The sequence below is a fragment of the Triticum urartu genome, chromosome 3, assembly GCF_003073215.2.
Source record: "Triticum urartu cultivar G1812 chromosome 3, Tu2.1, whole genome shotgun sequence".
NCBI lineage: Eukaryota > Viridiplantae > Streptophyta > Magnoliopsida > Poales > Poaceae > Triticum > Triticum urartu.
The window spans coordinates 457,073,484-457,086,256 of record NC_053024.1 but is presented as its reverse complement, the minus strand read 5'-3'; positions in this window follow the sequence as shown (position 1 = coordinate 457,086,256).

Here is a 12,773-nt window from a genome sequence, read left to right as displayed (position 1 = left end):
TGAAAGCTGCCAAGGCTTCGGCGTCCGGACAGTCGACAATCTGGTTCTTTTTAGTAAGAAACCTGTTCCAAAGCTTTCGGGCTGACTCTCCGGGCTGTTGAGTTATATGACTCAAATCGTCCGCATCCGGAGGTCGGACATAAGTCCCTTGAAAATTTGCCCGAAAGGCGTCTTCGAGCTCTTCCCAACTTCCAATGGAGCTTTCGGGGAGGCCTTTGAGCCAGTGACGAGCTGGCCCTTTGAGCTTGAGGGGTAGGTACTTGATGGCGTGGAGATCATCTCCTCGAGCCATATGGATATGAAGGATGTAGTCCTCAATCCAGACCCCAGGGTCTGTTGTTCCGTCGTATGCCTCTATGTTTACGGGCTTGAATCCCTCTGGAAATTCATGGTCCAGCACCTCATCGGTGAAACATAGGGGGTGTGCGGCACCCCTGTAGCTGGGTGTACCGCGTTGTTCGGATGTTTGTTGTGTTGCATTGTATGCTGGGGCGCGCTTGCGTGGTCCATAGATGGATCTTGTTGCGCCGTCCTTTGGGTGCGAGCCCTCGCATGGGTCGCGTTGTATTGTGAGCGGCGTTGTATGCCGCTCTGTGTTGGTAGAGGGGTCGTCTATCCGACCAGGTGGCTGCTTTGATATTTGGTTGTGGGGGTCTGAGGCCTCCTCATCGAATTCGGGTAGCAGCTTCCGCTTTGGGTAGCTCTTGGAGGGGCGATTGTCGCCGTACCTTGCTGCAGTGTTGAGTATTTTACTCCATCTGATTTGGAGTGTGTCTTGCGCGGCCTTGAGCCTTTGCTTCTGCTTTTTCAGACTCCTCGCGGTGGCAACAAGCCTTTTACGGGCAGTCTGCTGCTCCGGGTGTCTGTCCGGCGTTATGTCGTCCGGACCATTATCCTTGATAGGATTTGTTTGTTCGGTTTGATTATCCGGATTGCCGTTGTCCGGCAGCGGTTCGCCCTGCTCCAGCGCTGGGTCTGTGTGATCGCTATTTCTGTCGAGGCGGGATTTGGGGCGGTGCTTGCGTCGCCGCTTTGACTGCTTTTCGAGGGAACAAGCCTTCGGTGCGTCCTTCCGCTCCTCGTCGTCATCTTTTGGTGCGTCCACCATGTATACGTCATATGACGAGGTGGCGTTCCAGGGCCCAATAGGCGCTGGTTCTTCATCGTCTCCTTCATCGGCGTCCATACCGTCGATGTCTTCGGAGTCGAAGTCGAGCATGTCGGTTAAATCGTCGACAGTGGCTACAAAGTGGGTGGTGGGTGGGCTTTGAATTTCTTCATCGTCCGCATCCCAATCTCGCTGACCGTAGTCCGGCCAGGGCTCTCCTGATAAAGAGAGAGACTTTAGTGATTTTATAATATCGCCAAAGGGCGAGTGCTGAAAGATGTCCGCGGCAGTAAACTCCATGATCGGCGCCCAATCGGATTCGATCGGCAGAGGCGCGAATGGTTCGGAGTCCGGAGAGGAGTCCGGCTCCTTGGAATCATGAGTCTCGCGGAGTGCGGGGCTGGTGTTCGGCTCGATCGCCGTTAGGATCGCAGCCCCCGAGGCGGCGTCCAACCACCCATCCTCGATCGGCGCAGTTGGCTCCGAATTAAGGGTCGAAGCCGATGCGGGTGCGGCCTCCAGGGCACTGTTAGGCGGCAGAGCTAGATCATGCTCGTCGTGGCAGTGCGGCGCGCTCGGCAGTGGCTCGAATCCGTCGAAGATCAAGTCCCCGCGGATGTCAGTCGTGTAGTTTAAACTTCCAAATCTGACCTGACGGCCAGGGGCATAGCTTTCGATCTGCTCCAGATGGCCAAGTGAATTGGCCCGCAGTGCAAAGCCGCCGAAGACGAGATCTGTCCGGGGAGAAAGTCTCACCCTGGACTGCATCGCTATCGATGATCGTAGGAGCCATCAGCCTGACGGCGACGACACAGAGGAACTCTCAATGAAAGCACCAATGTCGGTGTCAAAACCGGCGGATCTCGGGTAGGGGGTCCCGAACTGTGCGTCTAGGCCGGATGGTAACAGGAGGCAAGGGACACGAAGTTTTACCCAGGTTCGGGCCCTCTCGATGGAGGTAAAACCCTACGTCCTGCTTGATTAATATTGATGATATGGGTAGTACAAGAGTAGATCTACCACGAGATCAGAGAGGCTAAACCCTAGAAGCTAGCCTATGGTATGATTGTTGTTGTGTATGTTGTCCTACGGACTAAAACCCTCCGGTTTATATAGACACCGGAGAGGGTTAGGGTTACACAAAGTCGGTTACAATGGTAGGAGATCTATATATCCGTATCGCCAAGCTTGCCTTCCACGCCAAGGAAAGTCCCTTCCGGACACGGGACGAAGTCTTCAATCTTGTATCTTCATAGTCCAGGAGTCCGGCTGAAGGTATAGTCCGGCCATCCGGACACCCCCTAATCCGGGACTCCCTCACTTATGACACTTCTATGACGATAATTGTGACAAATCCCGGTATCATCATAGATGTGGTGGGGCGGTTGAACAGGACCCCGTGGAGAGGGCTGGTTGAACAGTAGCAGGTGGAGGAGCGCATGATGGAGGCTAGATGAACATGAGCCCATGGATGAACATTCGCAGGTGGAGGCTGGAGGAGGTCGACGGTGGATGAACAGTAGCCCATGGAGGCAGTCGATGGTGGAGATGAATAGTATCCCGTGGAGTCCCGTTTTGCGGTACGCCACACCCCTCCCGATGAATAGGACCCCCGTTTCGACCGTAGCGCTCCAACACAAGTCCGTTTCCTCCGTTTTGTGGTACGCTACACTCCTCCCGATCAACAAGACCCCGTTTTGACCGTAGGAGGTCCAAGAGAAGTCCGTTTCCTCCGTTTTGCGGTACGCCAGACCCCTCCCGATGAATAGGATCCTGTTTCGACCATGGCCGGCCGAACACAAGGTCGTTACCTCCGTTCTGTGGTATGCCAGGCCTCGTTTCCATCGGCTGTTCCGTCCAAGCCGGTTGGCTCCCGATGGACACGACGACACATTTCCATTCCGACCGAACCAGTTGTACGTACGTGGCCGTATTTACTTTCTTGCACCCTGGCCGCTGTATGTACGTGTACATGCTACGTGCGTGCCTCTACTAAGACATGTGCGCACCTCTACTATGACACGTGCCCTTCCTTACATGGCCATGGTTCATCGCTGCAGCCTGCAGATAGACCGATCATATGTACCTAGACGTTCGCGACCAGAATGACAATGCTACGTACGCTTCGACCAGGTGGGTCCTGACTGTCAGTCACTTCCTTGCGTGTGAAGATGTAGCTGGTGGTGAAAGTGCAACTATCCCTAGGTGGTTTTGGTAATTCATAACAACATATAGCTCATTGAGCTAATGCTATTCCAAGATGATTATTTCAGGAAAGCTCAATGATTGGCATGGCATGGATGTGAAAGTGGAACCCTCAAAATGCTAAGAACAAAGGATTGGCTCAAGCTCAAAAGCTCAAGACTCTTCATTTTATATTTTAGTGATCCAAGATCACATTGAGTCTTTAGGAAAAGCCAATACTATCAAGGAGGGATGAGGTGTTGCTTAATGAGCCTCTTGCTTCATGTGCTTAGTGATATGCTCCAAAACCCTCAACTACTTTCCCATATCCACATATGACCTAAACCCTAAGCCAAACTCGGTCCTACCGATTCTTCCTATCCGGCGCCACCGAGTTTCACTTGTCATTAGCCACTGCCAAACCCTAGCAATTCGGTCTACCGATAGGGATCTCGGTCTCACCGAGATGGGATTGCAAACTCTCTGTTTCCCTTTCGTAACTTTTCGTCTCACCGAAAGAGCGAATCGGTCCCACCGAGATTGCAATGTAAACTCAGTGTTTCCCCTTTGTAACTTTTCGGTCTCACCGAGTTCCACTCGGTCTCACCGAAAGAGCAAATCGGTCCCACCGAGTTTGCCTGACCAACTCTCTGGTTAGCTAATTACCAAATTCGGTCTCACCGAGTTTGTGTAATCGGTCTCACCGAGATTACGTTATGCCCAAACCCTAACCATATCGGTCCTACCGAGTTGCATGTCAGTCCCACCGAAAATCTCTAACGGTCACTAGGTTTACATTTTCGGTCCGACCGAGTTTGTTGATTCGGTCCCATCGAGATTGGAAAACTGTGTAACGGTTGGATTTTGTGTGGAGGCTATATATACCCCTCCACCTCCTCTCATTCGTGAGAGAGCCATCAGAACACACACACCATTCCAACTCATATGTTCTGAGAGAGAACCACCTACTCATGTGTTGAGACCAAGATATTCCATTCCTACCATATGAATCTTGATCTCTAGCCTTCCCAAGTTGCTTTCCACTCAAATCTTCTTTCCACCAAATCCAAATCCTATGAGAGAGAGTTGAGTGTTGGGGAGACTATCATTTGAAGCACAAGAGCAAGGAGTTCATTACCTACACACCATTTGTTACTTCTTGGAGAGTGGTGTCTCCTAGATTGGCTAGGTGTCACTTGGGAGCCTCCGACAAGATTGTGGAGTTGAACCAAGGAGTTTGTAAGGGCAAGGAGATCGCCTACTTCGTGAAGATCTACCGCTAGTGAGGCAAGTCCTGTGTGGGCGATGGCCATGGTGGGATAGACAAGGTTGCTTCTTCGTGGACCCTTTGTGGGTGGTTGCTTCTTCGTGGACCCTTCGTGGGTGGAGCCCTGTGGACTCGCGCAACCGTGACCCTTGGGTGGAGCCCTGTGGACTCGCGCAACCGTTACCCTTCGTGGGTTGAAGTCTCCATCAACGTGGATGTAGGATAGCACCACCTATCCGAACCACGGGAAAAACATCCGTGTCTCCAATAGCGTTTGAATTCTCCAAACCCTTCCCTTTACATTCTTGCAAGTTGCATGCTTTACTTTCCGCTGCCTATATACTCTTTGCATGCTTGCTTGAATTGTGATGATTGCTTGACTCTCTAAATTAGCTAAAATCTGCCAAGAACTAAAATTGGGAAAAGGTTAAGTTTTTATTTGGTCAAGTAGTCTAATCACCCCCCTCTAGACATACTTTCGATCCTACAAGTGGTATCAGAGCTTTGGTCTCCATTTGCTTTAATCTCCATAGCTTTTGGTGGTCATAGCCTTGGTTTCACAACCTAGGAGAGTATGGCGTCTAGCGAGGGAAATTATCACCGTAGAGGTCCTTACTTTGATGGTACTAATTTTGCTAGTTGGAAGCATAAAATGAAAATGCATATTCTTGGACATAACCCCGCCGTTTGGGCTATTGTGTGTGTTGGTTTGCAAGGTGACTTCTTTGACGGGAGAGAACCAAACCGTGAAGCTACCGCGGATGAGTTGAAGATGTTGCAATACAATGCTCAAGCTTGTGATATTCTCTTCAACGGACTGTGCCCCGAAGAATTCATCAAAATCAGCCGTCTTGAGAATGCGAAGGAAATTTGGGATACTTTGATTGATATGCACGAAGGTACCGACTCCGTCAAGGAATCCAAGTTGGATGTGCTTCAAAGCCAACTTGACAAGTTCAAGATGAAGGATGGTGAAGGTGTCGCTGAAATGTACTCTAGGCTTGCTCTCATCACAAATGAGATTGCCGGCTTAGGAAGTGAAGAGATGACCGATAGATTCATCATCAAGAAGATTCTAAGAGCCTTGGATGGAAAATATGATACCGTGTGCACATTGATCCAAATGATGCCCAATTACAAAGATCTCAAGCCAACGGAGGTGATTGGAAGAATTGTTGCTCATGAGATGTCACTTAAGGATAAAGAGGAACTTCACAACAAATCAAGTGGTGCCTACAAAGCCTCATGTGAAGCCCCTACATCATCAAGTGAGAAACAAGACTTCAATGAAGAATTGAGCTTAATGGTGAAGAACTTCAACAAGTTCTACAAGAGTAGAAGCAAAGATAGAAGCTTCAAGTCAAGGTCCTACAATGACAAAAGATCTTCTAGTCGAGAGCGAAACTGCTACAGTTGTGGAAGACCCGGACACTATTCCAATGAGTGTACGGCTCCCTACAAGAGAAGAGAAGATTCTCCAAAAAGAAGAAGCAAAGAATCACCACCAAGAGAGAGAAGGAGTAGAGAGATATCGTTATGAACGAAGATACTCACGGAGAAGCAAGGATTTCGGAAAGGAAGGAAAAATCATCAAGGAGCTACACAAGACAAAGACATCAAGCTCATGTTGGTGAATGGGTATCTGGCTCCGACTCCGACAGCCACTCCGAGAGAAGTTATCTCCGACTCCGAAGATACTCAAGATGAAGGTGTTGCCGGTCTAGCACTTGTGTCAACCAACTCCTACGACATATTTGACTCACCAAATGAAGGAATTGGAAGATGCTTCATGGCCAAAGGTCCTAAGGTAACACACCCCGAGTATGTTGATTTCAATAGTGATGAAGATGACTTGTTAGGTGATGATTTGCTTGTTGACAACTCTAGTGATGAATACTATGATGAACCAATTAATCACGCTAATCAAGATAAAAAATGACAATGATAAGGAGAAAGATTGAGGCTCTAACTAAAGAACTAAACACTCTTAAGTTAGCTCATGAAACTATCTTCGAAGATCATCGAGAACTTTTAAGAGCTCATGAGAAATTACGCTTTGAAAAGCTCAATCTTGAGCAAGAGCATGAGTTCGTAAAAGCAATCAATGATGATCTCCGCAAGAAAAGTTCTTCTTACATTGCCAAGCGTTTACTCTTATCCACTTACATGCCGTCAAGTCAAGTCTAGTAACAAGAAAGAATTCTTCCTCTAGCAGTAACAATGCATGCTAAATCCAATATTGTTGCTTCTAGTAGTTCTCTTGATTCCACTAATGATTCTCTTAGCCAAGTTACACTTGAGCAAGAAAATAGCTTATTGAAGGGAATTATAGAGAGGAGTGTACAAGCCTTGCCGGAGTAAGCAATTCGAGGAAATGTGCGCAAGCAAGGAATGCACCAGAAGAATCAAGGTGTTGGTTTTGAACGAAAGTTCAATGCCAATGAGTTGAGTGGGAAAGAAGATCAATACCCCAAGACAAAGTTTGTTCCTCAACAAGAGAAGTATGATCCTACTTCCTTCAAGGGACACAAGCTCATAGATGAATCTTCCACCACAAGACTACAGCAAAAAGGCAAGGACAATTTCAAGAGGAAATGAGCGCATTTGAAGAAGCTCCTAAGACCTTAGTCAAGTGGATCCCAAGACTAACTTCAAGTTCCAACTTCATCAAGTAACGACTACAACTCCCAAGGATCCCATCAAGAGGTGTTGGAATCCAAAAAGAAAGAAGAACTAGAGAGTCTTGAGGTGACTCCGCCAACATACTTCACTCTTATCATTTGGCAAGAACAAGTGCAATCAACTTCCACATCTTGCACTAGTTCAAGGAGTCACAAACCCTCTTGTTGGTAAGACAAGGGACAAGGTAACCTAAAAGTTTTCATGGACATCATCTTGTGTGTGCATCACTCTATGTCTATGGATATCCTTGTTTGTTCCTTGTGGGACTAACCCATGTAGGTATTGAAAGTGCAATTCACTCAAATGGATAGCTCCAAGAGATCTACATCAACATTGAGCATCCACATCTTCAACATCTACATGAAGTCATCATCGACAAAACCCAAGGTTAGTTCATCCCTCTTAGGGGGGATATCACATCTAGGGGGAGCTTTACTCTAAGACTTGAGCTAAAGCAACTCTAAAGATGTGAACAAAACAATGCTTTATGTAAAAGTGGTAACCCCACTTGAGCTTAAACGATGAGTATGACCTATGATCAAGTGTTCTCACTTGACTCCTAAGTCAATATACTCATATATAGATGACCTAGTCATCGCAAATTGCTTGATAGATGCTAGAATTGGTTGTGCATGCTTGTCACATATTTCATTTGCCATCTTATTGTGTGAGCATGCTGGTTGCATATTTTACTCATTCGAGGACATCCACTTGTTGTTTTGATTGTTTGGTTTTATCTTCTTTTGCCAAGTGGATGGACAAGAATGCCTAAGAACCTCCTCTAGCTATCTATGCTTTTCTCGTCTCAAACTCTATTCATGCTGCATCACAAAATTTGATCAAGTCAGATTCGAACCACTCTGTGTGAGGAGCGCTCGGAGTCCCCGATTCGTCATAGACTTAAACTTCCAAAACCTCTTTATGATTCTCGGTCTGACCGATACTCCACTTTCGGTCCTACCGAGATCATTAAGTTGATCTAGGTTTTCGATCTCGGTGCAACCGATTTGAACCTTTCGGTCACACCGAGTTTCAGTAACTGCACTGCAGTTATGAATCTCGGTGCCACCGAGTTGTTCCACTCGGTCACACCGACAGGGTCGGGCTATATATAGTCACGGGCAAAATTTTGGAAATTTCTCCGAACCCCTTCGCCCGCGCGATAGCCTGCTCTGCCCTCGTGGTCTCCGGATCGTCTTCTCGCCGCCAGCAGCCTCCAGTCATTGGTCTCCGTCGCCGTCAACGGGAATTCTGCCCCGCCGTTGCCGCCGTAGCAAGTCCCCGCCGAACTAGGGTATGGACTTGATCTTTGTGCTATTCCCCAATCTGATTCCTAGCACATTGTGATCATATTGATTCTAGCCACGATTGTAACACTCCTATCCAGTCAATGAACTCATAGATTAGGTTTGATTCGAAAATTCTAGGTTTAGGTTTCCGCCGAAACCATCTCGGACCCACCGAGTTGAAAAACTCGGTCCCACCGATTTGGCTTATGCCATTGCACAAGTGAGACTCGGTCTGACCGAGAATTACTTATCGGTGTGACCGATTTTGGAACTCTGTGAAACCCTAGCAGTCTCGGTGCCACCGAACTGTGACTCGGTCCCCGAGTTCACTAGTTTAGGTTCCAAAACTGCTTCGGTATCACCGAGTTTGAAAATCGGTAGATCCGAGATGATTTCAGTGGGAAACTAAAACTAAGTTTTTGGATCATTCTTTTGCAAAAATCTCTGCATTTTGTGATGCTCATCCTTTCTACCTCATCTATAATCTGTTCACAGGGTCAGCAGTCAGAGTGCAGCATGTCAGACCAAAGTGATAGCCAGAACATGTCAGAGCAGCAGGTGCACATGAGTGAGGGCACTAGTCCCTCCAGTTCTTGATGAAGGCAGCAGGAGCACTCCTAGCAACTTGCCAAAAGCTGCCACGAGACAGAGGAAGAAGAGGACTTCAGATTCCGAAGATGAAGACTATGTGGCAGAGGAAGAGGCCACTTCCAAGAGAGTTGAGCCAGCTCAAGGCACTAAGCCAGGGCCTGAAAATCAAAAGGCCAGCAGGCAGGCAGCCAATGTCAAAGGCCAGAATGTCAACTGAGAAGCCCATAGAGCCAGTTGCAGCTGAGGCAAGAAAAGAAAGGAAAGGGTGAAGAAGACTGTGGCTAGAGTGCTTGGCAAAGCTTCCATCATGGAAGAGGAAGAAGAAGAAGAGGTAGCTGCACCAGCACCCAAGGCACCCAAGCTAATGGGAGATGCCATAAAATCAGGGGGAGCTGCTTCCAAGGCCAAGCCAGCTCCAAAGCCAAAGCCAAAGAGGAACACAAGAAGCATCCCAGCTGCTGAAAAGAACAAGGCCCCAGTGCCTGAAGCTGCAGAAGAAGAGGAAGAGAATGTCCTAAGGAAGCTAAAGCCCAAGATCCCAGACCACAACGATGCTCATCCTGTGGCTGAGGATATGAAGCTCAGGAGAGATTCAGGGCTGAGGAAGTGGAGAGAAGCAGACCCATATGCTTCAAGGAGAAGGACTGCTGTGGACTACAGATTTCACACCAAGGAGCAGCAGGATTTTTATGAGACAGTGCTGCTAGATAAGAAGCCCATTGTCTGTGATATGCGATGGGTTGATTGGACATACATCAAGGACAATGAGGAGCACTATCCTGGAGTGCAAGACAGCTTCATAGCTTGTGGAGTAGCTGACTTTGTTGGGCAGAAGCTCACAAAGTGGAACGAGGAGCTTATCATGCAGTTCTACTCCACGGCACTTACTCCAGATGGGAGGATCACATGGATGTCTGAGGGTACAAGGTACCAATCCACAGTTGCTGAGTGGGCACAGATCATTAATGCCCCAGAGGAGCAAGATGATGACTTGGATATCTATGCCAAGAAGAAGATGGACCACAACTCAATGTCAAATATGTACAAGGAGATCCCAAATGAAGCACTTGATACCTTCAAGTTTGGCTCAGTACATTACCTTCTGTCAGGGCTCCCGACTATCAATTGGATCTTGAGGCACACCTTATTGCCCAAGTCAGGTGATCACAAGATGATCAGAGGCCATGCTATCAACTTGCTACATGTGTTTGATGTGCCTCAGAAGTTCAAGGTGATGAGCCTCATAGTGGAAACTATCAAAAGGACTGCAGCAGATCAGAAGAGGAGTTGCGGATATGCCCCTCAGATCCAGGAGCTCATCAACTCAAGATGGGCACGGGCATATATTTATTGGACAAGGAACACCTGCCCATCCGTCCAGATTTTGAGGATAACCAAGTGGTCATGACTGAGAATGAGCCATCATCAGTTCAAGCACAAGCAAAGAAGGAGAAGGCAAGAAAGGAGAAAGCTGCCAAGATGCCAACTCAAGAGGAGGCATCTGAGTATTTCTTGAAGACTAAACAAGAGCAGCTTGGTTACTTGATTGCATCCACGCTGAGGATTGAGCAAAGTCTGGCCACCCTCACTCAGAATCAGCAGAGCCTAGAGAGAATCATGGAACAGAAGTTCTATGACTTGGATGTCAAAGTAACGGAAGTTCAGTCTGCAGTGGAGCAGCTCCAGGAGGACATGCAGGAGAGGAGAGGCAGGACTACCACTCATGCCTTTGCCAGAGTGCCACGAGGTCCGAGGTCATCTGCCGTGCCAGTTGCTGACACAAGAGCCACCACCTCAGCACCAGCCACAGCCTCAGTTCCACCAGCTCCAGCATCTACTTCAGCTCCAACTCCAGCGTCTACTTCAGCATCTACCGAAGCCTTCGTCCTTGGAGTGATCCGGACTCCACCACCACCTAGAAGATCAAGCCTGAGCGTCGATCTAGCACTATGCATTTTCTAGGAACTTTTTGGTAACTTGTTGCCAAAGGGGGAGAAGATGTATAGATCATAGGCTTCGAGAGAGAGAGTGTTGCTTTTCTCTCTTGCTTTATTTGGTGGGTTTTTCGAACTTGTTTGCTTTTGAGTGCTTGAGATACTACGTCATTATTTGTGAGACATTGATGATCATGTGTTTGATCATAAGCTACACTTAATGTTTGCTTAATGCTATTATCTTATCTATCTTATGTGATCATTCACTATTCTTGGTGATGAGTGCATGTATTTCATTCTTATCATTTTAAGCGCTCCACCAAGATGTATGTGACATGGAAGAGTAACCCATGACTCTAACTCCTTGTGCATTTGCAGTCCAAAGCAAATTTTAAATATGCACAAATTTAGGGGGAGCTCTTACTTATCACATACTTCTCAAAGCGACGATATATTTCATGCTTATTATCATTTGTCGAAGCTTTGATCTATATGTTGTCATCAATTACCAAAAAGGGGGAGATTGAAAGTGCAACTATCCCTAGGTGGTTTTGGTAATTCATAACAACATATAGCTCATTGAGCTAATGCTATTCCAAGATGATTATTTCAGGAAAGCTCAATGATTGGCATGGCATGGATGTGAAAGTGGAACCCTCAAAATGCTAAGGACAAAGGATTGGCTCAAGCATCAAAAGCTCAAGACTCTTCATTTTATATTTTAGTGATCCAAGATCACATTGAGTCTTTAGGAAAAGCCAATACTATCAAGGAGGGATGAGGTGTTGCTTAATGAGCCTCTTGCTTCATGTGCTTAGTGATATGCTCCAAAACCCTCAACTACTTTCCCATATCCACATATGACCTAAACCCTAAGCCAAACTCGGTCCTACCGATTCTTCCTATCCGGCGCCACCGAGTTTCACTTGTCATTAGCCACTGCCAAACCCTAGCAATTCGGTCCTACCGATAGGGATCTCGGTCTCACCGAGATGGGGTTGCAAACTCTCTGTTTCCCTTTCGTAACTTTTCGGTCTCACCGAAAGAGCGAATCGGTCCCACCGAGATTGCAATGTAAACTCAGTGTTTCCCCTTTGTAACTTTTCGGTCTCACCGAGTTCCACTCGGTCTCACCGAAAGAGCAAATCGGTCCCACCGAGTTTGCCTGACCAACTCTCTGGTTAGCTAATTACCAAATTCGGTCTCACCGAGTTTGTGTAATCGGTCTCACCGAGATTACGTTATGCCCAAACCCTAACCGAATCGGTCCTACCGAGTTGCATGTCAGTCCCACCGAAAATCCTAACGGTCACTTAGGTTTTAACTTTTCGGTCCGACCGAGTTTTCTGATTCGGTCCATCGAGATTGGAAAAACTGTGTAACGTTGGATTTTGTGTGGAGGCTATATATACCCCTCCACCTCTCTTCATTATGAGAGAGAGCCATCAGAACACACACATCATTCCAACTCATATGTTCTGAGAGAGAACCACCTACTCATGTGTTGAGACCAAGATATTCCATTCCTATCATATGAATCTTGATCTCTAGCCTTCCCAAGTTGCTTTCCACTCAAATCTTCTTTCCACCAAATCCAAATCCTATGAGAGAGAGTTGAGTGTTGGGGAGACTATCATTTGAAGCACAAGAGCAAGGAGTTCATTACCTACACACCATTTGTTACTTCTTGGAGAGTGGTGTCTCCTAGATTGGCTAGG